This window comes from Neovison vison, chromosome 6 (genome assembly GCF_020171115.1).
Source record: "Neovison vison isolate M4711 chromosome 6, ASM_NN_V1, whole genome shotgun sequence".
In the NCBI taxonomy this organism is placed as follows: domain Eukaryota; kingdom Metazoa; phylum Chordata; class Mammalia; order Carnivora; family Mustelidae; genus Neogale; species Neogale vison.
Genome location: NC_058096.1, coordinates 125,217,608 through 125,241,422, shown reverse-complemented (window position 1 = coordinate 125,241,422; position 23,815 = coordinate 125,217,608). Strand labels below are relative to the sequence as shown.

The window sequence follows — 23,815 nt, the reverse complement described above, 5'->3', positions numbered from 1 at the left end:
TGTCTAAGCTAGTTTAGTTGGGTTTCTTTCACAGGCAGCCAAGAGTGGGCAAGCATTGGAGTCAACTGGAAAGTAGTAAATAAAGCACCAAGACTGGAGTCAGGACAAAGGGGCCTGAAACCTAGCCATTTTCTTTTCTTTATTTATTTCCGTTCTGTAATCAGTTCTTTTGCCTCTTTGCTGACTCTTGGATACTAAATGTTTATTTCCTCTGATTATAAACTTATCCATAGATTCTTACTCCATACTGTGCAGGGTTACAAATGGATTACATTCAGATGCTGATACACCTGGTGGCCCCCCTCCCATCCCCCATAATGTCAGGACCAGGTCCCCCACATGCTGGTTCTGCTCACCAAAGTTCTTCGCAGGTACAGCTAGGGCCCAAAGGATGCCGTGAGCAGTTGTCTCTCTTAGACCTACTCCCGTGCTTGGCCTGTTCCTGCTGGTCATCGTTTAAGTCCAAAGGAGCCTTGTTCAGGGGTCCTTTGTAAACCACAAGTGTGGATTTACTCTTGATGTCTAGGTAAATCATTCTCCCCTTTGAACTAGGCTCAAGCGTAAGATCTCCCCACTGCAAAAAGCACCTTAGCAAAAACTCCCTCTTTCCAACTTGTGCTGCCCTGCAACCCAGCTGAAGGGAGCAAAGTTCAGTCTATGGGAGCCTCACCTTGGCTATACTTCCTTAATTGTGTTTGAATAGTTCTTTCTAATGACCTAGTCAGCTGTACTCAGGGACTCCTCAGCCTCCTAGTCTGCTGAGCCTCCTAGTCTGATCCCCCAACCCTCACCCGTGCACCTCGATGTACCTTTAGTTTTCCAGGTGACCCTGAAGTAGTCTAAAGCTCATGGAACCAGATGGTAGTGGCTAAGCCATTCCTGTTGTGCCTTGGAGCTAGGATCTGGAGTTTCTGGCTTGGTGATCAGCAGGGAAGAGTCCTTCCTGCGCAAGTAAGTGGCTTTGACTTTCACCCAGAAGCAGAATAACTTTTTTTTTCTTTTTAAAGATTTTATTTATTTATTTGACAGACAGAGATCGCAAGTAGGCAGAGAGGCAGGCAGAGAGAGGAGGAAGCAGGCTCCCTGCTGAGCAGAGAACCCGATATGGGGCTCGATCCCAGAACCCTGGGATCATGACCTGAGCCGAAGGCAGAGGCTTTAACCCACTGAGCTGCCCATGTCTCCAAGAAGCAGAATAACTTTAATGGAAGAAGGAGAATTCCACACTAGATAACTTCTAGGAAAAATTGAAGTGAAGAAAGATACATAGAATTTTAATACCTTTCAGTCTGTATCTCAACAAGGTTAAAAAATCAGTTATACAAAGAAAAGGAGCTGAAAAGATTTATATTAAAATGTTGATGGAGCATCTGGGTGGCTCAGTTCTTAAGCTTCTGCCTTTGGCTCAGGTTATGATCCCAGGGTCGTGGGATCGAGTCCTACATTGGGCTCCTTGCTTAGCTGGGAGCCTGCTCCTCCCTCTGCCTCTGCCCGCCGCTTCCCCTGCTTGTGATCTCTCTCTTTGACAAATATGTAAATAAGATCTTAAAAAAATTTTTTTTTAAGTCTTAAAAAGAGATGTTGACGCATTTTCTCTTAATGATGGGATTACAGGGGCACCTGGCTGGCCCAGTCCATAGAGCATGGGGCTCTTGATCTCGGAATTTTGAGTTTGAGCCCCACGTTGGGGATAGAGTTTACTTCAAAAAATTTAAAAAGAATTTTTTTTTTAAATGATGGGATGACAGTTGTTCTTTTTATATTCTTTTGTACTATCCTACCAGTCAGTATCACCTTTCCCTTTTTGAAATTGTGTTTTAAATCACAAAATATAATGTAGGCTCACTGTTATATTTTCAAATCACACAGAACAATACATATGAGAAGCAGAAGTGCCACTTTACCCAAGGATCAGTTCCAGTGCTCTCCCACATGTATAGCCACTGATAAGAGTTTATTGTATTTATTATATGTGTATGCATTCATACATACATATGTTCAAGTAAGGATATGTGTATTTAAATATATGATCAGATTTTTTTCTTAATATTGATGTGGGAGGGGCGCCTGGATGGCTCAGTGGGTTAAGCCACTGCTTTCGGCTTAGGTCGTGATCTCAGGGTCATGGGATCGAGTCCCGCATCGGGCTCTCTGCTCAGTGGGGAGCCTGCTTCTCTCTCTCTCTCTTTCTCTCTCTCTGCTGCCTCTCCGTCTACTTGTGATCTCTCTCTGTCAAATAAATAAATAAAATATTTAAAAAAAATATTGATGTGGAAAACAACAGCAAAAGAAAAATTAAATTTCCTTTTTACCAAAAAAAAAAAAAAAAATTTCCTTTTTACCTATAGCTCACTGATGGGTCCTTAAAACAGGCAGAGTGACATTCCTCTAGAAACCCTAGCTGCCTCGTTGTTAACACTGTGCTGGGGGCAAAAGGCAATCTTAGCCCGACCCTCAGGATCCTGTAAGTCTACTTTAATGTATAAAAATTCCTTTGGAAACTTCCTTTATCTTTACCCCTCAACATATATGTTGGCAATTATCCTGAAGCGTATGACCCACCGATATACATCTGAATAGTCTCATGACTGAGTTTTTACTAAACAGTAATAAATGACCTTTTCCTGACAATAGCTAGCCCCATCATGGTCCAAAATACCTTGGAGGCTTGTGCTATCCCGAACGCCTTCCCAACTTGAAAGTATACACTTGGTCACACACGTCATGACCCCAGTGCAGCTCTTTCTGCCCACAGGTCCTGTCCCCATTCTTTAATAAAACCACCTTTTTGCACCGAAGATGTCTCAAGAATTCTTTCTTGACTGTGGGCTCTAAATCCCAGCAATACCCCAAAACCACATCAATCCTGTGCATGTATTGAGGAGACTTTTCAGTGCCAGCTCTATCTCATTCTTCTAAAGTGTTGTTAGGTGTTCCTGGGGGTCTCAGTCAGCCAACTGTCCAATGCTTGGCTTGGGCTGAGGTCATGATCTCAGGGTTGTGAGACTGACCAATAGGCTTGGTGCTCAGTGGGGCGTCTGCTTGAGACTCTTCTCTCTCCCCCCGTTCTGACCCTCCCCCATCAAATAAATAAATCTTTAAAAAATAGGGTACCTTGGTGGCTCATTTGGTTAAGTGTCTGCCTTCAGCTTAGGTCATGATCTCAGGGTTCTGGGATGGAGTCCCGTCTGGCTCTCTGCTCAGCAGGGAGTCTGCTTCACCCTCCTCTTCCACTCCCTCTCCCCTGGAATCCCCGCTTATGAGGTCTCTTTCTCTCTCTTTCTCTCTCTCTCTCTCAGGCGTGCACTTCCTCTCTCTCTCTCAAATAAATAAATAAAATATTTAAAAATATATTAATAAAAATTGTTCAATATTTTGTAGCATGAATGTATTATATTTGGCTAAATGTTCTCATTAATGGATACTTAGATCATTTCAAATCTTTTGCAATTACAAACTATACTGCATTCAAGATTCTTGCATGCATTTCCCCGTATACATGTGTATTTTTTTTCAAGTTTATTTGTTTATTTTTAAGTAATCTCTATGCCCAATGTGGGGCAGGAACTCACAACTCCAAGATCAAGAGTCAAATGCTCTTCTGACTGAGCCAGCCAGTCAACCCTGATACTTAAATTCTTTTTTTTTTTTTTAAGATTTTATTTATTTATTTGACAGAGATCACAGGTAGGCAGAGAGGCAGGCAGAGAGAGAGAGGGGGAAGCAGGCTCCCTGCTGAGCAGAGAAACCAATGTGGGGCTCGATTCCAGGACCCTGAGATCATGACCTGAGCCGAAGGCAGAGGCTTTAACCCACTGAGCCACCCAGGTGCCCCATGATATTTAAATTATCTTTTTTTTTTTTAAAGATTTTATTTATGACAGAGAGAGATCACAAGTAGGCACAGAGAGAAAGAGAGAGAGAGAGAGGAGGAAGCAGGCTCCCCGCCAAGCAGAGAGCCCGATGCGGGACTCGGTCTCAGAACTCTGAGATCATGACCTGAGCCGAAGGCAGAGGCTCAACCCACTGAGCCACCCAGGCACCCGATATTTAAATTCTTGATGATTCTCTCTCCCCACCTTTGTATTACGTTGTTGTTTTTTTTTTTTTTAAAGATTTTATTTATTTATTTGACAGAGAGAAATCACAAGTAGATGGAGAGGCAGGCAGAGAGAGAGAGAGAGAAGCAGGCTCCCTGCTGAGCAGAGAGCCCGATGCGGGACTCGATCCCAGGACCCTGAGATCATGACCTGAGCCGAAGGCAGCGGCTTAACCCACTGAGCCACCCAGGCGCCCCGTATTACGTTGTTTTAATTCACATTTTTGTGATTTCTAGTAAGGATGAGTAACTTTTTATATCTGTATTGGATGTTTATATTCTCTTCTATAAGTTCAATCTTTATTATTTTTTATGATTTGTCACTGTCTCTTCTTTATTATATAGCCTGTGTATTAGTGATTTGGATGATTATATGCACTTCCTTTTTTTTGTTTGTTTTTCTTTTTAGAGAGAGTGTGTTTGAGCCAGGGCAGGAGGGGAGGGGCAGGAGGGGAGGACACTGTGTTTGTGGCAGGCTCTATACCCAGCTCAGAGCTGACTCAGCTGGATCTCATGACCCTGAGATCATGACCTATGCTGAAATCAAGAGCCCAATGATGAAATCAAGAGTCTAACACTTGGGGCGCCTGAGTGGCTCAGTGGGTTAGGGCCTCTGCCTTTGGCTCAGGTCATGATCCCAGGTCCTGGGATCGAGCCCCACATTGGGCTCTCTGCTCAGCCGGAGGCCTGCTTCCTCCTCTCTCTCTGCCTGCCTCTCTACCTATAAAAAAAAAAAAAAAAAAGAGTCTAACACTTAACTGACTGAGCTACCAAGGTGCCCCAACTGTACTCACCTCAAATATAATTTTTTAATTTATCACTTGTCATATAATACTTTTTTTTTTTTTTTAAAGGAGGGGCACCTGGGTGGCTCAGTGGGTTAAGCCGCTGCCTTCAGCTCAGGTCATGATCTCAGGGCCCTGGGATCGAGTCCCGCATTGGGCGCTTTGCTCAGCAGAGGGCCTGCTTCCCTTCCTCTCTCTCTGCCTGCCTCTCTGACTACTTGTGATCTCTCTCTGTCAAATAAATGAATAAAATCTTTAAAAACAAAAAAAGGAAAAAAATTATTGTAGGTGGAGAATAGGGGGGAGGGTCTTTTAGATTTTAGTCTCTGATAAAAACTTCACTTGTTTATTTTTAAGATTAATTATTTTATTATTTTTTTAAAGATCATATTTATTTATTTGAGAGAGAAAGAGAGCCAGCACAAGCAGTGGGGGAAGAGCAGAGGGAGAGGGAGAAGCAGTCTCCCCACTGAGCAGGGAGCCTGCTTCCCCCTCTCTGCCTGCTTCTCTGTCTACTTGTGATCTCTCTCTCTGTATGTCAAATAAATAAATAAAATCTTTAAAAAAAAATAAAGTAATCTCTTCATCTAACATGGGGCTCAAACTCACAACCTTGAGACCAAGAGTGGTATGTTTCACAGATCGAGCCAGCCATGTGCCCCTTGAGTAAATTACTTATAAGAATCCACTGTATAGGGGGCGCCTGGGTGGCTCAGTGGGTTAAGCCGCTGCCTTCAGCTCAGGTCATGATCTCAGGGTCCTGGGATCGAGTCCCACATCGGGCTCTCTGCTCAGCAGGGGGCCTGCTTCCCTTCCTCTCTCTCTGCCTGCCTCTCTGCCTACTTGTGATCTCTCTCTGTCAAATAAATAAATAAAATCTTAAAAAAAAAAAAAAGAATCCACTGTATACAATTTTGAATTTTTGTTTAAGTATTACTATTGAATAGGGGGCACCCGGCCGGGTCAGTCAGAGAGCATGCAATTTTTGATCTCTGGTTTGTGAGTTCCAGCCCCATATTGTGTGTAGAGATTATTTAAATAAATAAAACTTTTTAAGAAATGATATATTAAAAGGACTTAAGAAAAAAATAAAAAATAAATATTCCCATTGAACAGGAAATATAATAATGTTGTACCAATTTTTTTACGTTTCTATGCTTAATGTGGGGCTAGAACTCACAACCTAAGATTAACAGTTGTGTATTCTACCAACTGAGCCAGATAGGCACCCCCCCTTATGTTGAGCTAACTTAAAAAAAAAACTCTGGTGCCTTGTACACCTTTCCTCCTATCCAGTAGTCTCACTACCGTATCAAGAGTCATTTCATTTCTATACACTTCCCTGAGTGGGAATCACATACAGTCACGTTTTTGCCTGGCTTGATGTGGTGCAAAGAACCACAAAGTGATGCAAAGACTTCTCATCAAGGTGGATTTTTCACTGCTCTGTAAAGATGATAAAAACAAAACAAAACAAACAAAAACAAAGTACAGTTGAACTAGAATAGATGTTCAGAGAACCATGATAGTCATTGTCACAAAAATGAGTTGGTTGCATCCCCCAAAAAAAGGAAATTCCTGAAGGAAGCTTGTTGAACATCACAAAGCCTCTGAGCCAAAGCACCAGAAGTGAAACCCAGGGTTCTGGGCTCCAGATGCCCAGTGCAGCATTCTTTAAAAATAAAATTTTCATTTTCTAAAGGCTGACTTTATTTTCTGCTTAGTATCATCCCCTGGATGGGTACAGCAGACCTGTATTCTGTAGCTAGGGCAGAGGAATTCTTATCCTTGGAGGTGAAGGGAATAAGGAAATTTGTTCAAAGGACCTGCTAGTCTGTGGTCACCCTGAGGAAACAGCTGTGTCCTCAGCAGCTCAGGAGTCCCTTCCTGCCCCACTTTTCTCCAGAGTTCTGTTTTCAAGTTTCTCTGGGGACTGATCTCCAGAAGCTGTGGGGAAACACTGTCCCACCTTATTTTCACACATCCATGAAACTCCCCATTCAGGAGTTGGTATCTTAGCTTGGCCAGTGAACAAGTAACCACAAGTGGGGTGGTTGGATACTTCCCTTAAATATGAGGAAGTTCAAAATTGAGGAGTCTGTGTTTGTTGGTCTAGGACAACTGTGCTTTGTTCTGCCCCAGACAAACTTCATGGAACCTTAAATGCAGAAAATAAGTGTTGATGAGGAAGTGAAGAAATTGGAAGCTTTGTGTGTTGTTGGTGGAAATGTAAAATATTACAGGTGCTGTGGAAAACAGTATGGCAGTTACCATATGACCAGCAATCCCACTTTCAGGGATATATTCCCCAAAATTGAAAGCAGGGTCTCAAAGCGATATTTTCACATTTGTGTTTATAGCAGCATTATTTAAAATCGCTAAAATGTAGGGGTGCCTGGCTGGCTCAGTCGGTTAAGGTCTGACTTTGGCTCAGGTCATGATCCCAGGGTCCCTGCTCAGTGGAGAGTCTGCTTCTCCCTCTCCCTTTGCCTCGGCCTCCCCCCACCCCCCTTTCATGAATAAATAAATAAAATCCTTAAAAAAAGGCTAAAATGTAGAAGTGACCCAATGTCCACTGATGGGTGAATGGATAAACAAACAAAATGTGATATATAAACACACTGGAATATTACTAGTCTTAAAAAGTAAGAAATTCTGTTACATTGCTACAACATGGGTGAACTTTCAGAAATTAACCATACTTTCTAAAATTTCACCCATGTTGTAGCAATGTAACAGAATTTCTAACTGTGAAATTAGTTACAAAACGACAAATACACGGGGTGCCTGGGTGGCTCAGTGGGTTAAAGCCTCCGCCTTCGGCTCAGGTCATGATCCCAGGGTCTTGCGATCGAGCCCCACATCGGGTTCTCTGCTCAGGAGGGAAACTGCTTCCTCCTCTCTCTCTGCCTGCCTCTCTGCCTACTTGTGATCTTTGTCTGTCAAATAAATAAAAAATAAATAAAAAAATAATCCCCAAACAAAAAGACAAATACAGTATGACCGCCTGCCATTTAAAAAAATGTTTATTGTTTTTGGAATCTTGACACCCAACATGTGGCTCAAACTCACAACCCTGAGATCAAACGTTGCATGCTCCTCTTACTGAGCCGGCTGGGTGCCCTGTATGATCCCAGTTACATGAGGTATTAAAAGAGTCAAATTCATAGAAACAGAAAGTTGAATGGTGGTTAGTTACCAGAGGGAAGGGAAAATGGGGAGTTGTTTCATGGGTACAGAGTTTCAGTTTTGTAAGAAGAAAAAGTTCTGGATCGGTTGCACAACAATGTAAATATACTTAACACTCTTGAAATGTACACTTAAACTTGGATAGGGTGGTAGATTTTATGTTACATGTTTTTTACAATTAAAAGGTATAAAATAGGGTGCCTGGGTGGCTCAGTGGGTTAAGCCACTGCCTTCGGCTCAGGTCATGATCTCAGGGTCCTGGGATCGAGTCCTGCATCGGGCTCTCTGCTCAGCAGGGAGCCTGCTCCCCCCCCCCCCCGCCTGCCTCTCTGTCTACTTGTGATTTCTCTCTGTCAAATAAATAAATAAAATCTTTTAAAAAAAATAAAAAGTATAAAATATAACATTTCAACTATACAAAATATTTAAAGACTTTTTATTTTTATTTTTTAAAAGATTTTATTCATTCATTTGACGGATCACGAGTAAGCAGAGAGGCAGGTAGGTGGTGGGGTGGGGAAGCAGGCTCCCTGCTGAGCAGAGAGCCCGATGCGGAACTCGTTCCCAGGATCCTGAGATCATGACCTGAGCCGAAGGCAGAGGCCCAACCCACTGAGCCACCCCGGCGCCCCTTTAAAAAACTTTTTTAAAAGATTTTATTTATTTATTCATGAGAGACAGAGAGAGAGTGGGAGAGGCAGAGGGAGAAGCAGACTCCCTGCCAAGCAGGGAGCCAGATGCTGGACTCAATCCCAGGATCCCGGGATCACAACCTGAGCTGAAGGTAGAAGCTTAAACGACTGAGCCACCCAGATGCCCCAGAATAAGTTAAATACTTAAAACACTAAGTGAACAGGTTAGATGACAAGTTAGAGGAAGTTAATAAACTAGAAGATAGATTGTAGAAATTATTCAGAGTATAATACAAAGAGATGTTAGGAAATGGGAATGATGCAATGAGAAGGTCTAATATATAGACAACTGGTTTCTAGAAGAAAAGAATGGAAAACATGAAAAAGAGATATTATTAAAAGATAAAGCACCTGAGAAATTTCCCAGAATTGATGAAAAATATGAATACTTTGATTTAGAAATCAGAATGAATCCCAGGATGAAAACAAATAAAAATAAATAAATAAATTCACCCTACCTTCTTTTTAGGGAAACTGTAGGAGATCAAAGATATACTATAGTAAAGGGGAAAAAAAAAAAAGAAAAAAAAGGCTATCATAAAAGTATCCAGGAGAGCCTGGGAGGCTCAGTCAGTTGAGCATCCAATTCTTGATTTTGGCTCAGGTTGTGATCTCAGGGTTATGGGTTGTACTGTGTGCTGGGCATGGACCCTGCTTAGGATTCTCTCTCTACTTCTCCCTCTGCTACTCCCCCTCTCTACTCTCTCACACTCTCTTCCCTCTCTCTCTCTCTCTCTCTCTCTCAAAAAAAAAAAAAAAAAAAGAGTATCTGTGTATCCAGAGAGCAACCCAGATGAACAACCAATGGCTGAAGGCAGTAGGTGAAATGGATAAATAAATATTGTACATCAGTACATGAACCACTCAGAGCTAGAAAGAAATGAGGACTCAAGTCATGAAAAGACATGGAGGAAACTTAAATGCATGTTACTAAGTGAAAGAAGCCAATCTCAAAAAGGCAACATACTGTGTGATTCCAAGTCGTAAATGACATTCTGGAAAAATGCAAAAAAAAATCTGCAAAGCTATGGAGATAGTAAAAAGATCAGTAATTGGCAGGGGTTACTGGGGAGAGAAGGATGAAAAGGTGACACACAGGATTTTTAGGAGAGTGAAACTATTCTGTATGATCCTATAATGGTAGATACATAGCATTATACATTTGTCCAAATCCATATAATGTACAACACCAAGAGTGAATCCCAATGAAATCTGAGTGATAATAATGTTAATATAGATTCACTGATTCTAACAAATGTACCAGTCTGGTATGGGATGTTTAATAGAGTCTGTGTTCAGGTGTCAGGGGGGTCTTTTATTGTTCCCAGACCCAACGTGGAGGGGTTCCCCGCACAAAACACCAGGCAATACTTGGATACCAGCAGGGTGTCCAAAAATCTAACTCAACTCTGACAGTATTTACCCAGAGATAGCATGAGATTCCACAGGTAAGGGATCAGTCCTACAAGATTGCCCCCACCTCCCACTTGGACACAAGTCGCAAGCCCCAGGCTATCACCATGCTTCTAACCTACTGGCTACACACTGGAAATTCCAACAACCTCCTTCTTAGGTTGGGTTAACTTGCTAAAGCAGCTCACAGAACTCAGGGAAATACTCACTTATGTTTTCCAGTTTGTTAAAGGATATGATAAAGAAAAAGATATGATAAAGAAAAAGCTATGATAAAGATTATGAATCAACAGTCAGATGAAGAGATACATAGGGCAAGTTCCCCCAAAAAAGGAGTTTCTGTCCTTGTGGAGCGTGGGGCCTGGTCTGGTGGCATGTGGAAACATATGATTCCCCGAGCGTGGAAGCTCTCTGAAAAAAAGAAAGAAAGAAAGAAAAGCTGTCTTCTTGGTTTTTTTAGGAAGGTTTCATTACATAATCATGATTGGCTAAGTTATTGGCCATTGGCTGATTCTGCCTTTAGCCCCTCTCTCCCTGAAGGTCAAGGATGGGACTGAAAGTTCCAACCATTTAATCCCAAGGTTTGTCCATCTAGCAATCAGACCCTGACCTTGGGTGGAGTCCAAAAGTCATCTTCAGTAATAAGATACCCATTTCACTTTTATGGCTCTGAAGCATTTTTAAGAACTGTGGAAGAAGACCAAATACATCTGAGAAATATAGGACTAAATACACATTTCTTATAATCATTGTATCATAGGAGGTAGATAGGAATTTTCTGTACTTTCCACTCAATTCTGCTATGAATCTAAGACTACTCTAAAAAGTGAAGTCTATTAAAAAAAAAAAATCAACCTGAAGGCGGTGGGGGAAACCTACCCAAACATCCAGAGAGGAAAAAACAAACAGCTAACAAAAGAACAATAGTTACTGGACAGCAAATGTCTAAAAACAAAATAGCACTTAAAAAAATATTTTATTTATTTATTGTGTTTTTTATTTTTTTCTTTTTAAGAGTTTATTTATTTATTTGACAGAGAAAGATACAGCGAGATAGGGAACACAAATCGGGAGAGTGGGAGAGAGAGAAGTAGGCTTTCCAGTGAATGAGGAAGCCCAATGCGGGCCTTGATTCCAGGACAGTGGCTGGGATCATGACCCGAGCCAAAGGCAGATGCTCAATCAACTGAACCACCCAGGTGCCCCTGTCTTGGTTAATCTTATACTTCCTGATATTTATTGGTTGAAATTCTATAGGCCCCTTTTCATTCCAATTTATTTTTGCTTATGAGTAGAGAAAGGCAGGCTAAGATTTCTAAAAGTTTTACTTACAGCCTGGACCCTTCTCAGGAACTCTGGATTGCTACTGAATATTACCACTGGAACGTCTAAATGAGCATTTCAAACTTACATGTCTCCAAATCAAGCTCTTGATTTAGTTCTTCCAATTTACTAGTCTTGCAGTCTTTCCTATTGCAGAAAATAACAATGCCATCATTTTGGACGCAGAAGCCAAAAACTTGGAAGCATCCTTCATTTTTCAATTAGCAATAATCGTGCCTCAGATAAACCTCATTGGCTACAATACTGCCACCGCACAAAGCTCACCCTTCATTTTTGAAAAATTTTCATTTAAGTAAACTCTATGGCCAATGTGGGGCTCAAACTCACTTCAGCCACTGACTGAACCAGCCAGGTGCCCCATGCATCCTTCCCGTCTTCTATATGTCATGTCCTGTCCACCAGGGACATGTTCATGTCTACCTTTCAAAATATATCTACAATCTAACCGCTTCTCATTACTTCCACACTGGTCCAAGTCTCCATTATCTTTCACTTGGGTCACTGCAGTAGGCTCTTTAACAATCACATGTGGTAGGCGCGCAGTAAGTAGTTACTGAATTTGTACATGGAGCAGTGGCCAGGTATGGGTTCTCATTGGCTCTCTGGTGATTTGTGGTTAAACTTGCCTTGCCATATTTTGGAGAGAGTGGGAAGAAGTAATATTTGGGCAGCAAGTACCGTGGGCTCTTGGAGACAGTGGGGGAAGTTGAAACAAACATGACAAATGCAGGAGAGAGGAGTTAGTAAAATCGGAGCTTTGAGTGGAAATCAGCAAAGGCACGCCCAGGCACTGAGTGCCTGGTCCCTGCTGTTGTGATTGCCCATTCTTTCCCCATATAGAGATTGGGTGGATACCCTGTTTCCCTCTGCTGACCAGTCCATCCTGGGATCCTGTGGTGATCTTCAAGAAGTCCAGGCAGATGAATGACCTTTGCTGAACATCAGGTAAAGAGAACAGTTTTCTTTCTGAACTTTGGGGGTGGTGCATCCTGTGGTGGGAGGGAATGGAGCAGATGGGACAAACTCCTGGAACTGGGGCTGGAGGAGAAAGGTAAGGAAAGCACGGAGGTGTGGCCTGGCTTGGCATCCTTCCTCCTCCTTCTCTTGCGCTATCCCATTCTCCTTCAAAGTTTCCCAATAGGAGATCCAGCAGCTGCTTCCAACAGCTTAGGTCTTCTGCTTGCTTTGAGAGTCCTTCCTTCCAGAAGCTCATTCATTGTTCTTTGCCCTGACTCTTTTCAGTCATTCTTTCAGTGAACACCGAAAGCCTGTTTCCCTTTTCTCGGTCACCAGGGCCTCTTTTCCAAACTGGCTCATGGAGTATGGTTTGGGGAAAGTGCCTGGCTGGGTCTCCTACATGTTGAGTTCAATTTCCTCCTTTGGGTATGTTTCAGCTTCCAACTGGGATCTTTGCCACAGCAATTATAACAACCACAATCTGCATGGAGGTTCTTAAAGCTATATAAGCAGACAAAAACCTGAAAGAAATTCTTTTTTTTTTTTAAGATTTTATTTATTTATTTGACAGACAGAGATCACAAGTAGACAGAGAGGCAGGCAGAGAGAGGGGAAGAGAAGCAGGCTCCCTGCTGAGCAGAGAGCCTGATGCGGGGCTCAATCCCAGGACTCTGGGATCATGACCTGAGCCAAAGGCAGAGGCTTTAACCCACTGAGCCACCCAGGCCCCAGAAAGGAATTCTTAAGAAAAGACAAGCAGTTATCAGAATTTCCTCTTATCAGTACAGACCCAGAAACTCTGTACTCCCCTGCCCGTAACTGCTTGGTGAGAAGTATTTAACCAGCTTGACTGCTCTCGATAACCTCACTGAAATCAGATATCCTGAGGGAAAGGGAAGTTTGCCTCACCCCTATCTTGCTCTTCTTCCAGCCTTCCCCATCCAGCCAGTAACACTGTTATTCACCTAGCTGTTTGAGAGAAAAAAACAAGAAGTTTGCCCTTATTGTTCCCTATACCTCACCCTTCATCTTTTCTATCAATAAGGCCTGTTGCCTCTACAACATATGCCCAGAATCTATCTTGTCTCCCCCACTTACTGACAATCATCTTCATCTTGGGCAAGTTCAGTGTCTGCTAACTGGTTTCCCTGCTCACTCTTGTCCTGATACAGGCTACCAACCTCGCAGCAGCCCTAGCCATCTTTCAAGGACGAGCCAAATTCCCTTTCACATCACTCCAAATGCTCCCACTGAACTTTTGAAATTTTGATTCTCTTCGAACTTCTCTTGTTCCTCCTTCTCTTCTTCCTTGTATTCCCCCTCCTCCTCTTCCTCCTCCTCCTCCTTTTTCTCTGGGATTGTGCACTGTGGGGGGAGGGGCAAAGTGAGAGAGAATCTTAAGCCGACTCCCCATTGAGCACAGAGCCCAGCAAAGGGCTGGATCTCATGACCCTGAGATCATGACGTGAGGTGAAATCAAGAGTCAGGTGCTTAACTACCTGAGCCACCCAGCTGCCCCTGATTCATTTCTAACTTCTTACCATGGTAACTGTGGGTCCAGCTTTTCTCTCCCTTCATGCATCTACTGCTCTCTCCCTCAGCCACATGGCCTTGTCGGTTCCTTCAGTGTGTCAAGCTTGCTCCTGTCTCAGTGCCACAGGATTTGTTGTTGGCAATGCTTAAAATGCTCCATGAAGATTTCCTCATGGCTGGCTCCTTAGTACTTAGGCTTCAGCTCAGTACTGTTGCCCCATAATGAAAACTTTCAAAACTCAGTGGCTTCAAAACAGCAGTCATTTATTTTGTTTATGTATCTGTAATTTGGGCAGGGCTTGATGGGAAAGATGCATTTTGGCTCCATGCAGCCTCAGCTGGGGCAAATTATCCAAGAGTGGGGATCTGCTTCTGAGGTGGCTCACTCACATGGCTGGCATGTTGGTGTTGGCAGTGGTCCATGACTAAGGCAGGGTGGAGGCATGGGGGCCTTGGTTGTTCATGCAGATTGTCTTTCCTGACCTTAGAAGTCACAAAGCATCACTTCTGTTGTACTTTACTAGTTCAGCAAGTCAAAAGCCCTGTCCAAGTTCAAGTGGAGTGAACATGGACTCTATCATTTGAGGAGAGAGTGTCAGGGTTCATACAGAAATGGAAAGATTGCTCTTCTGGATAATTCTGGGTAATGCTATCTGCCACAGCTACGTCCTTAGTGTCACTCTCACTGAACACCCTATATAAATTAGCTCTTCCTCCCCACTCCAAATAGCCATTATTTATCATTTTAGCCTCTGGTCCCTTCATAGTTCCTACCATTATCTTAAATTATCTTGAATGGGGGTTTGGGTGGCTTAGTTAGGCGTCCAACTCTTGGTTTTGGCTTAGGTCATGAGGTGGGGCTCTGCACTCAGCAGGGAGTCTGCTTGAAGATTCTCTCCCTCTGTCTCTCCCTCACTCCCACTTGTGCAAGCATGTGCATGGGCTCTCTCTTTCTCTCAAATAAATAATCCAAAAAGAAAAAAAAAGATCTTGTCTGTTTATTTATTTGCTCGCTTTCAGCCTTACACAAGAATATCCATCCTCTGAGAATAAGAGCCTTGCACAAAGAGAGGCAGACAGGAGGCTGATGTTCTAAGCTCTGGCAGTTGCAGTCACAGAGGTGATGGCTATTTAGAGATACATAAGTTTGGAGATGTTGGTTTTTAGACTGACTGACTATGAGGGATGAGGGGAGAAAGGAGGACATTGGGTTGCTGGTCCCTCTCAGATGGAGAAAGGGCATGGAACTGAGGGTGTGCCTGGCTCAGGGTTCCCTGGCAGAGGCCATGCTGAGAACTATGTCCTGGGGTGGTGGTGTTTGTGTGGGGAGACTGGCTAGATGCACACTGAATCCCTTTCCTCTTTTCCCCAAGCTTCCAGCCACATTTCCCAGCCCTCCTGCAGTTAGATGGCGACCAGGCAAAGCTGTGTCAGAGAAATGCAAGTGGAAGCTGATGTGGATCCCTCTCTGGGGTGGCCAAATGAATGCCACTCTGTAAGATTCAACAGCCCCCTTTCCCTTCCCTGTAGGCTGTGTGTTAAGGATGACCGCATCACAGAGAGGGCAGGGCCGGGCTCTGAGCGATTATGTGGAGCACAGACCCACTCCCTCACCACCTTTCTTATTTTATGACACCAAATTTTTGAAGAGACAAGGACAGTTGTACAGTGAGTGTCCCCACGTTCAGGATTGATCTCAATGTTTCTTCTTCTTTTTCTTTTTTTAAGATTTTATTTATTTATTTGACAGACAGAGATCACAAGCAGACAGAGAGGGGGGAAACAGGCTTCCTGCTGAGCAGAGAGCCCGATGCAGGGCTTGATCCCAGGACCCTGGGATCATGACCTGAGCCGAAGGCAGAGGCTTTACCCAATGAGCCACCCAGGCACCCCTCAATATTTCTTCCTGCTGTTATTTAACTTCTTCCTCTATTCTTTGTATTTTCTGCCAACTGAAAGTCTCTAGCTTGATTAGCTTCAGGTTAACTTTTTTGGTAAGAAATATCTCAAAGATGATGTACTTTATATTGCATCCCATCTGGAGGGACAATAATGTTAGGTTGTCCTATCTCTGGTCCTGTTACGTTTGAAGACTGAGTTTACATGGTGGTTGTTAGAGTTCTTCATTGTAAAGGCACTTCCCTCTTTTGCAATTAGTATGTAAACTATGAGGTAACCCTTGGTCACCATTCTAATATCCTGTTCCTGAACAACATTTCATCTAATCTTTTAACATACCTTGTGGTTTCTTCCCTCAATTGTTTACATTTACTATTTTTCTAGCATTTATTTAGCAACTGACTAGGTGCTGAGCACTCTTCTCAGGGTTCTACCTGTATTTTTTCCCTTTCTTTCTCTCTCTTCTTTTCTCTCCTTCCTTTTTTTTTTCTTCTTTCTTTCTTTCCTATGTATTTATTTATTTGAGAGAGAGAGAGAAAGCACACATGTGGGGTGGGGGGAGGGTCAAGGGGAGAGGGAGAGAGAATCCCAGGCAGACTCTGAGCTGAGTGCATGGCCTGACTTGGGGTTTGATCTCACAACCCTGAGATCACAACCTGAGAAGAAACCAAGAATCAGATTCTTAACCGACTGCACCATCCAGGCACCCTCTTTCTTTCTTTTAAAATAAGCTCTACACCCAGCATTGGCCTTGAACTCACCACACTGAGATCAAGAGCTAGCTGTATGCTCTTCTGACTGAGCCAGCCCGGTGCCCCTATATTTTCTTTTTTAATCATCACAATAACCCTATGAGAAAACTTTATTTTATTATTATTATTTTTATACTTTTAAAAAGTAAACTTGGGGACACCTGGGTGGCTTAGTGGGTTAAAGCCTCTGCCTTCAGCTCAGGTCATGATCCCGGGGTCCTGGGATCAAGCTCCGAATCAGGCTCTCTGCTCAGCGGGGAGAACAGAGAGCCTGCTTCTCCCTCTCTCTCTCTGCCTTCCTCTCTGCCTACTTGTGGTATCTCTCTGTCAAATAAATAAATAAAATCTTTAAAAAAATATTCTGTTAACTTTTATAACCTTTTTTGAAGAATATTGACATCTTTGCAGCATTTGTGTTTTATCATCTCTTTAGAAAATTTAAATAGACTTTAATTTTTACCTATTGTCCTTTTTCTGGTTCAGGATCTCCTATTACCTTGAGTTGTTATGCCCCTTTAGGCTTTTCTTGGCTATGAGAGTTTCTCAGACTCTTCTTGATTTTGATGACCTTGGCAGTCTTTTTTTTTTTTTTTAAGATTTTATTTGTTTATTTGACAGACAAAGATCACAAGTAGGCAGAGAGGCAGGCAGAAAGAGAGGAGGAAGCAGGCTCCCTGCCGAGCAGAGAGCCGGATGCGGGGCTCGATCCTAGGACCCTGAGATCATGACCTGAGCCGAAGGCAGAGGCTTTAACCCACTGAGCCACCCAGGCGCCCACCCCCACCATTTTTTTTTTTTTTTAAAGATTTTATTTATTGGGACGCCTGGGTGGCTCAGTTGGTTGGACGACTGCCTTCGGCTCAGGTCATGATCCCGGAATCCCGGGATCGAGTCCCACATCGGGCTCCCAGCTCCATGGGGAGTCTGCTTCGCTCTCTGACCTTCTCCTCGCTCGTGCTCTCTCTCACTGTCTCTCTCTCAAATAAATAAATAAAAAATCTTAAAAAAAAAAGATTTTATTTATTTATTTGGCAAAGAGAGAACTCAAATAGGGGGAGTGGTAGGCAGAGGGAGAGGGAGAAGCAGGCTTGTGCTAGAGAGGAGCATCCTGATGCAGGGCTTGATCCCAGGACCTGGTGTCATGACCTGACTGGAAGGCAGACTCTTAATGACCAAACCAATCAGGTGTCCCTCTCTCTTTTTCTTAAAGATTAATTTATCTATTAGAGAGAGAGAGAGAGAGAGAGAAAAGAGTGGAGAGAGGGGCAGATGGAGAGGGAGAGAGAGAATCTCAAGCAGACTTCACACAGAGTTTGGATCCCCTGACATGGGGCTAGATCTCATGACCCTGAAATCATGACCTGAGCCGAAACCAAGAGCCAGATGCTTAACTGAGTGCACAAACCAGCTGCCCCAACTTGATCTCAAAGTTTTGCTGTTATTAGTTACATCAGTGGTTCATAACAGACAATGATTTTGCTCCCTAGATGATATCTGGCAATGCCTGGAGACATTTTTATTGTCCCAACCGTGGGAGCGTTACCAGTGTCTAGTGGGTAGAGGCCCGTGCTGCTGCTGACCACTGTGCAATGCATACCACTGTCTTCCACTGCAAAGAATGATCGGATCCAAAATGTCATTGGTTCCACCTGTGTTCCCCTTTGTCCACTAGGTAAAAGCAGCTCTATTTCCTTCTGCTGATCAGGGTCAATTGCCTTTTCCAGTATGGTGACTCTTTCTTTCACTGGCAGGATGCTGGTAAGGAGCTGTAGCTTGCCATTCAAAGGGAACTTGTCCTGCTCCCTTGGGTACCAGAAACTCCCACCTTGCAGAGTTTAGAATTGCAGGCACAGGAAGCACAAACTGGGTCATGGGAGAGATGGTTAATGGGCCACTCCTGCTTCCATACTTTGGTTCCCAAACCCAGGAGGATGTTCTGTTCCACTGCAGCTTACCTTTTCTGGCTTAGCTTCGGATGGTCTCTTGGTTGCCTATACTCCAGTCTCCCTTTGTGGCTCTCCTGCCCTGTCTCCTAACTGTCTCCCACTTGGATTAGTTTTGTCTCCTCAGACTGCCTTTAAGCTCCTGCCACCAGGTCTCTGGCTTCCCCTGCCACCTCTGGGAGGCTTCACGAATTCCTCAGGTGCTCAGGAAGTTCCGACAAGCACTTGTGTGAGACGTGAGTTCTAGTGCTATGGAAGGGCTGCACAGACCTTTGCCCCAATAAAATGTCCTGAGGCTGTACGTTTACAAAGAACAGGGCAGACTTTTGGAGGAGGAACGCTTAGTGCTGAATTAATCTATCTAATTTTGTTATATCAATGCTTTGGTTGGAATGGCGTATTTTATAGAATATACTGTGAGCCCCGCCAGGGCTGGTTGGGGTTTTTTTTTGTTGTCATTGTTGTTTCTTTTGAATGGGTAATTACTCACAGTGTTCAAAGTTCAAAAGGCACAAAACAGTATTCAATGAAACATTTCCCTCCTACCTCTATTTTCCAGCTGCCCAAATTCCCCTTTCTAAGCACAACAAATGTTTTCAGTTTTTCCAGATGCCATAACACACGCATTTATATTTGTTTAGCCACGTGGTAACATACTATACAATTGTTCAGAACCTGGTGTGTATGGTTTTTGAAAATCTAACAGTGTATTTTATAGCTTATTTCCTCATTCTATTTTTACTTTTACTTTGTTGTGTGTGTGTGTGTGGGGTGTTTGTGAATGTAGTAATTTATTTAACTAATCAACTAATTGATGGGTATTCAGTTTTTTTTTCTAAATGTCTGAGATTACAAACTGGTGCGTGAATAATCGTGTACATTCTAGGTCTAGGAGTCTATCTGTAAGATAATAGCTGAGTCAAAGAGTATTTACATCTGTCATGTGAATTTTTATTTATTTTTTTATTATATTCCCTATGCTGTACTTTTCATCACTATAACTTATTTATTTTATAACTTATTTATTTTATAACTAGAAGGTTCTACCTCTTTTTTTTTAAAGATTTTATTTATTTATTTGACAGAGAGAGATCACAAGCAGATGGAGAGGCAGGCAGAGAGGGAGATAGAGGGAAGCAGGCTCCCTGCTGAGCAGAGAGCCCGATGTGGGACTCGATCCCAGGACCCCGAGATCATGACCTGAGCAGAAGGCAGCGGCTTAACCCACTGAGCCACCCAGGCGCCTGAAGGTTCTATCTCTTAATCCCCTTTATCTGTTTCATCCATACCCCCACCCACCTCCCTTTCGGCAACAACCAATTGCTTCTCTGTATTTAAGAGTCTGTTTTCTGGTTTGTTTGTTTGTTTGTTTTTAGATTCCACATATAAGTGAAATCATGTGGTATTTGTCTTCTTCTGTCTGAATTATTTCACTTAGCACGATATCTTCCTTCCAAATCACCTTCCTTAGAGACTGTACAAATTAGCCTTCTGCTCTCAGTGTCCATTTCTCCAGAGGCTGACCCACACAAGGTGTTAGCAAACCTTTTTAATCTTTGCCAGTATGAAAGGACAAAGTTAGTATCTCAGTGTTTTCTTTTTTAAAAGATTTTATTTATTTATTTGAGAGAGAGAGAGAGAGAGAGCATGAGAGAGAAACCCAGAAAGAGAGCACACAAGCGGGGTGGGGGGGTGTGGACGGAGAGGGAGAAGCAGACTCCCCACTGAGCAGGAAGCCCAATGCAAGACTATAACCCGATTTGAGACTTGATCCCAGAACCCTGGAATCATGACCTAGGTGGAAGGCAGATGCTTAAAGCCTGAGCCACACAGGCATCCCCTCAATGTTGTTTTGTGTTAATATTGGCCATATGAAATTGCTGGATTTTTACGTAAAAATAATTGTTGAATATCAGCAATTTTTGTGGTTTCTTTGACTGTGAGATGGAGAACTAATAATTAATTAATTAATTTTAGAGAGAGAGAGGCGTGTGCTCGTAGACATACATACATACACACACATAGGGTGGGAAGAGGCAGAGGGAGAAGGAGAAAGAGAATCTTAGGTGGGCCCCATGCCCAGCATGGAGCCCAACTTGGGTTCTGTCTCATGACCCTGAGATCATGACCTGAGCTGAAATCAAGAGTCGGATGCCCAACCAACTGAACCACCCAGATGCTCCCTTTTTGGCATTTCTAATCTTATCTCATTTTATCTATTTATTTGTAAAGAGTTTATTTATTTGAGTGAGAATGAGAGAGAGAAAGAATGAGAGAGATCACAAGTAGGCGGGAAGGGTAGAGGGAGAAGCACTTGGATGAGCCTGGAGTCCCATGTGGGACTCAATCCCAGGACTCCGGGATCATGACCACAGCTGAAGGTAGACGCTTGACTGACTGAGCCACCCAGGTGCCCCTATCTTATTTTATTTTTTATTGAAATATAATTAACTTGTGTTTTTAATTTAATGCATCTTGTAGATTTTTCCACATTGGCACATATAGATTTGCCTCACTAACTTCAATGGCTACACAATCTTTCACTGGATAAATGCACCATAATTTATTTAACCATTCCTCTGTTGGTGGACATTTAGGCTGTTTCCATCTTTGACAAGACTGCCCCAAACCTTCTTATTCATGAGTCTTTGTGCAAATGGGCAAGTATATCTTTAGGATAAGCTCCTAGGTGCACCTGAGTGGCTCAGTGAGTTAAGCCTCTGCCTTTGGCTGAGGTCATGATCTCAGGGTCCTAGGATGGAGCCCTGCATTGGGCTCTCTGCTCAGCAGGGAGCCTGCTTCCCCCTGCCTCTCTGCCTACTTGGTGATCTCTCTCTGTTAAATAAATAAATAAAATATTAAAAAAAAAAAGAAGAAGCTCCTAGAAGTAGAATTGCTGGGCCAAAAAATAGGTGCATTTTAAGATTTGATATTGACTAACTATTCAGATAACAGGTCGAATTAGCTCTCCTGGGAGGAACTGAGTGAAGTCCTCCCTAGTCCTGTCCTGCGACTCATCCAGCATTCCGAAGGACTCATCGCTTTTGGACATTTGGTCTCACTTGACAATATAGGTCTGAAGCTGTCTCTCATTGACACAATGTTTCTAAAATTACATTTTATTTTATAGAATGGATGCACCACAGTCTATTTAGTCATCTCCCTATTGTTGGATCTTTGTTGAGTTAAACAGAGTTAAGTAGATAATCTTGCAAAGAGCCTTTTGGTGAACAGGTCAGCTCATGTTTTTGTCAAGTAGTTGCCCAAGAAAATAATAATGGCTGACACTTAGTGCATACTTGCTATGAACCAGGCCCTGCTCTAAACCCTTTGTGATGTATTTTCTCAAAAAGCCTATGAGTTGGATATCATTATTATCAGTTTAATTCTATAGATGTGAAAGATCAGGCATACAGGTAAAACATATTTCTGGGGCCCTGGACCTGAAAAGGGATGTCAACCTAGCGGCACCTGTCAATCTAGCGGGACCTGACTAGCTCAGTTGATAGAGCATACTCTTGTTCTTGGGGTTATGAGTTTAAGTTCCACATTGGGCATGTAGAGTTTACTTAAAGAAAAGAAAACAAAACCCAAACAAACCCAGTCAGTCTAGCTCCAGTCGGTGGTCTCAGATGGAGACATTTGGCTTAAAGTGTAACCACATTTAAAAATGAGATGTTGTCAAATTATTCTCCAGGAAGGTTGTGGCATTCTCCAGTCCCACTAGAGTGAAGGTGAAAAGGCCCTTTTCCTCCAAGCAGGGTATCTTTTTCATTCCCATATCCTGGGTGTAGGGGATATGAAAATGAAATACACCCAGCAGAAGGTGCAGCATGAAGCAGGTGGGTGCCCTGGACTGGTGAGCAAAAGGCTGGCTGGCTGGCTGGCTGGCTGAAGCGGGGCAGACAGGTGTGGAGCGAGGGTGCCTGGGTACATCAGAAGAACCATAGCCCAGAGTGGTCCTGCCTTGAAAACTCATTCACTTAATACAGTGTGAAGCGTTAATTTTTTTGCTCTTACCGCAGCTAGCTGCCTGGCCCTCCTCGCCCCTTCTTTTAGGTCTGAAGTGTCTCCCTCTGAGAAGCCTTCCCTAACCATGCTGTAGGAAGAATCCTCACCTAACTCGACAGCTCCTTATTCCTCTTACTCTGCTGTAGTTTTCCCCGTTTTATTTATCCCTCCTGACGTCTCTCTACTTCGGTCTTGTTTATTGTTTATTGTCTTCCCTGCCTCCCCTCGCTGCCCTCACAACAGAATAGAAAGCTCACAAGGGAAAGGGGTTTTGTCTGTCTGGTTCGCTCATGTATCTCCAGTGCCAAGGACATTTCCCAGCATTAGCAGGCGCTCAATCAGTATTTGGTGACTATGGCATTTATTATTCACTGTTCCAGGAAGTGAAGGTGCAGCGGCCAGCGAGGCAGAGGACCTGCCCCCAGTGCCCGGCATGCATTCTGCTGTCAGCATCCGGAGAGCTTCTCCCCACCCTGGGCTCAAGGTCCCTGGGCTCTTTCTAAGGAAGTGTGACCTGCAGAGCTTCTCCCCCGGCCCGGCTCGGCTCCGCCTCCGGCGGCCAGTCCGCCCCACAGCGCCCCCTGGCGGGCATCATTGGCCGGGCGTTCCTGCGGCGTGAGTGCACCCCTAGTTCGGCGGCGCGCAGGACCTCTCCCCCACCCCCCTCAACCCCAGCTGCGGCGCTGGGAACCCCGGGAGCTCCCGGCCAGTTTCCTGCCGACCTTCATACACTTCTGCTTTTGCCGGGAGCGAGAAGAGGAAGGAGGGCAAGGGGAGGGCGGAGCGCCCGGCGAGGCCGGCGGGGAAGAGGAAGGGAGGTCGGGGTTCGGGCGTCTTCTCCCACCGCGTCATCCGCAAGATGTGGCTTTTCAAGTGCGAGTTCCCCTGTTTTGGACGGCCTGGCTTTGCCCCGAGCCCAGCTCAGTTCTCATCTTCCGCCCCTTCTCCGCGCGGGAGGCGAGGGACGGCGAGGTCAGTTCAGTGGCGAGGCCCGTGCCAGTGTCCCAGGGACCCGACGTCCCTCGGTCCTGAACTGGGGTTTGGGGGTCAAAGCAGCTGGTGTCTCCGTGTTTGGGGTCCAGCTCCACGGTCCACGGGCACTAGGCGCGTCCGGTCAAGCGCCCAGTGGGTGCGCGTCCTGCCCTGCGACCTGCGGCAGCCGGAGGAGAGGTTAGGGCGCCACCTGGCGGCTGCAGCC

General features: G+C 44.0%; 1 long non-coding RNA gene and 1 other non-coding gene across 2 annotated transcripts; one reads left to right on the top strand and one right to left on the bottom strand.

Annotated features, from left to right (window-relative positions):
* Positions 1 to 821: 821 nt before the first annotated feature.
* LOC122910548 lies at positions 822 to 23,083 on the top strand. The gene is made up of 3 exons (XR_006385239.1): positions 822 to 951; positions 12,363 to 12,467; positions 22,998 to 23,083. It is a non-coding gene; the product is annotated as an uncharacterized LOC122910548 (long non-coding RNA).
* LOC122910890 lies at positions 11,646 to 11,783 on the bottom strand. Its single transcript, XR_006385289.1, has one exon. It is a non-coding gene; the product is annotated as a U4 spliceosomal RNA (small nuclear RNA).
* Positions 23,084 to 23,815: the final 732 nt, after the last annotated feature.